This window comes from Microtus ochrogaster, chromosome 5, assembly GCF_000317375.1.
Source record: "Microtus ochrogaster isolate Prairie Vole_2 chromosome 5, MicOch1.0, whole genome shotgun sequence".
In the NCBI taxonomy this organism is placed as follows: Eukaryota; Metazoa; Chordata; class Mammalia; order Rodentia; family Cricetidae; genus Microtus; species Microtus ochrogaster.
The window spans coordinates 93,714,666-93,718,307 of NC_022012.1; positions in this window are offsets into that span (position 1 = coordinate 93,714,666).

Genomic DNA, 3,642 nt, shown 5'->3' on the forward strand with positions numbered 1-3,642 from the left:
TCTGGAGTGGAAGGGGAGGGAGCACTCTGGAGTGGAAGGGGAGGGAGCACTCTGGAGTGGAAGGGGAGGGAGCACTCTGGAGTGGAAGGGGAGAGCGCACTCTGGAGTGAGTGGAAGAGGAGTGTGCACTTTGGAGTGCTCTGTCGCCCTCTCCATGTCCCTCATGCATGATATTAACTGTGTGAGTAGCCTGCCTTCCACCTTCCAGGGCTTGGTTGGGAGGACTTGATCACGTCCTTGTGTGTGTTTTACTTTTCTGATAAAATTGCTTCTCAGGTCGATCCATAACCTTAGTGGATGGGACCCTGAGAACTTCTCTTTGCTGACGAATCCATTATACAAATATTTAGTGAGACCAGACTATGATAAGGGATGGAAATTAAATAAAACACATAAAAAAATCCCTGCTCTTATGGGACTGGTACCCTAGTAGGCAAGATGAAGCCAGCAATCAATTAATATAGAGCGTAATTCTGAAGGAGAAGGAAGCAGAACAGAAGAAAGCACGGGGGGAGGGGGGGAGTTGTATATAGAGGATGATCTGAGCTGAGGCAGGGCTGAAGGATCTGGAAGGTCCTGCCATGCTGTGTGTGTGTGTGTGTGTGTGTGTGTGTGTGTGTGTGTGTGTGCGTGCGTGTGTGCGTGCGTGCGTGTGGCGGGGAGGGGAGGGGGGTGAGCCAAAGGGTCTGAGGCGGGACTGAGGGTAGTGTTGGGGGCAATAATGAAGAGGGCAGGGAGGCTGGAGTGTGGCAAGGGGGAGGGGTGGGTAAGAGAGGAGTGGAGACAATACTGCTGGGGAGAGGGGCTCTGTCCAGTGGGCTCAGGGAGTGGTTGGGGATCTGGGGCAGATGCTGTAGCCCCAGGCAGAAGAAAGACGCAGCAAATCTTTTTCACATCCAATAACAAAAATGTGCAGAACTTAGAGCCCAGGGGAAATTAGTGAGGCCACAGCTCTCTCTTTGCTTGGCTTCTGCTGTATTTACCTCCAGGATGGGCAATAACTTGAAGGAACCAGGAAAAGATATTGAACGTACTGAGAAATGAAGGCGAGAGATTAAGAATCTTTCCTTTGGCACATGTTATGTCTTGTCTTATCAGTTTGATGAGATTTAGAACCACCGTTTAGAAGAGACAACTCTGGCTATGTCTGTGAGGGTGGGTTTGAAAATATTTAACCGAGGAGAGAAGATTCACCCTAACTGTGAGTGGCATCACCCAGCAGACCGGGCCCCTGAACCGAACGGAAAGTAGTAAGCAAACTGAAGAACGGCCTTCATCTCTCTCTCTGCTTCCTGTATATGGGTGCAATGTTCTGTCACCTTCTGCTGCCACCACCATGGCCGCTCCACCCAGGGGACTGGGTCCTCTAACTGAGAGAAAAAGTCAGTAGAAAGAGGCCCCTCTCTGGTGCCTTGCCCCTGTGTTCGGTGCTTGGCGCCTGTCTTTCAGTTCATAATCTCTGTTGGTTCTTTAGGCCGTACCGATGTGTCTATAAAAACACAGGGAACATATCCTAAAATCAACTAATTGCGGATCTAGGGCAGATTATTCCAGGCATTGGCTTTGCTGTTCTTATTGACACAGGAGCCACTTGTGAGCCCACTTGTGAGTCTTTTCCCAGGCTGTAGTTCTCCTGACAAACTCCATTGTCCTCTGAGATGACTGCACTTCCTCAAGGGTCTCTGTTAATGAGTGAGTTAAATGACATCTTGAAGTGTCTTGGTCTTACAGTTCTGAGAGTCATGTGTGGCTTTATCTTTAAAAACTTAATGTCACATGCATGGCAATTCAAAAGGCACTAATTCAGATCAATTCTCCACTCACTGGGTATCGTGGGCTTTGTGTTCAATTCTGAGTCCTTCATCCACCCCCACGACATACACATTTGCACACAGAGTGTGGTCTCATCCCACCCCACCCCATGCTTGGTGGTGCTCTAGAAACAGACCTACACATATTTCTGAATGAATTATGGTGTGTTGGTTACCATTCTGCTCTCTGTGACCAAAGCAACTTCAGGGAGAGAGGATTTATTGTGGCTCGTGGTTTAAAGGGACGCAGTCCGTCACGGTAAGAGATGGATGTTGGTGGTGAGAGCATCAGGAAGTAGAAGTGGACGCTGGCGCTCAAATAGCTTTCTCCTTTGATTTAGTTTGGGATCCCAGCCCATGGGATGGTGCTCCCTGTGTTTAGTTAATGGTGCTCCCTCTTCAGTTAATCTCTGAAAATGACCTCGCAGACATTCCCCAGAGGTGTGTCTTCAAGTGATTTCAAATTCAATCACGTTACCAATGAAGACAGACGGGGACACATGGGAATTGGAGGCTTAATCTATGAGGCAGTCTTGGAGAGCAAATTGTTGGGACTGAATGAGGTGGGATCCCTAAGAGGTGACAGTGTATTGTGTTATCTGGTTGGATCTTAATTTTATTCTGAATTCTAACTTCTGCTCAGATTGCTCCCAGCATGTCTTCCCGGGGTCACCAGAAGAGCTTTCTAAGAGTCCCTTTTCTACCACTGAAGGAACAGAGTATCCCAGTGGGCTGTGGTGGACTGGGTGGGTCTGCTGAGATGTGGCCTTCAATGTCCATCCCTTTGTGCTGCCCTGTCCTGGGGGCCTCAGTCAGGAGATCTGGGAAGCTGTATTGTGGGTGGCCATTCCTTGGTCACCTCTGGATGTCTCTGATGCCCACAGAGAATGAACAGATCGGCTCTTGTGCTGGATAACAGGAATCCCCCAGCATGCCCTCTGATTGACAGCACTGTGACAGGGCCCAGGGAAAGCTGTCCCTGCTGGCTGGGTAACTGCTTCCTCTAGGTTAAATACTCCCTCAAGGGAAGAAGAGACTCTTCTGTGGAGTCACCTACAGGCTGTGCAGGGATGCAGCTTTCATGAGTTGCCCCCCAATGTTGGGGCGTGCTTTTTGGTGATGCAGCTGCCTGACTCACCCGTGCCTCCATCAGTAAACCTGATAGACCCACCAAGCTAGGTGTTGATAGAAGCATTTCTTTGGTCAGTCAGGGCCCCCTCTACCTGGGGCAGAACAGAAACAGATGCCCCAGGACAAAGACATGGACTCTGTGCTCTGTCAGTGAATGTCCAGGAATGGCTGGGGCCAGCAGCTCCAGCAGCACCTGGGAGTATGCTTGCACTGGAGCCCAGATTTTCCGGGTTGAAACACGTGGTTTCCCATGATTCTCTACACTCCATAGTTTGAGGGAGTATTGGGTAATGGAGTCCTCCTCATCGAGGTACATCAGCCTTTAGTTCTGGGAGTCGCTTCCTGGGGCACTAGGGTCAGCCACTTCCACTTTGCAGGGCTCATCTCCTTGTCTGCAGAGGACAAGCTGTGGCCATCACTGCCTTGTAACCTATTAAAGGTTGAGAGGACCCTAAAGAAATCTTGGGGTGGGGTAGCCTGCAAGAAGGGGCTGAGGATGGGTGTAGCCAGGGCTAGGCCCTAGGGCTGAGTCCAAGAGCCCTTCCACAAGCTACCTTGCATCAGTGGGGAGGACAGCTCCTACCCTGCACTCAGGTCCCGAGCCCCTCTGGGACCATCCACTGCAAGGATTCGCCTGTGGACACCCTGTACCAGTCTTCCCTCCTCTCTATCCTGCAGACCCTCGCCGGACACAATGAAC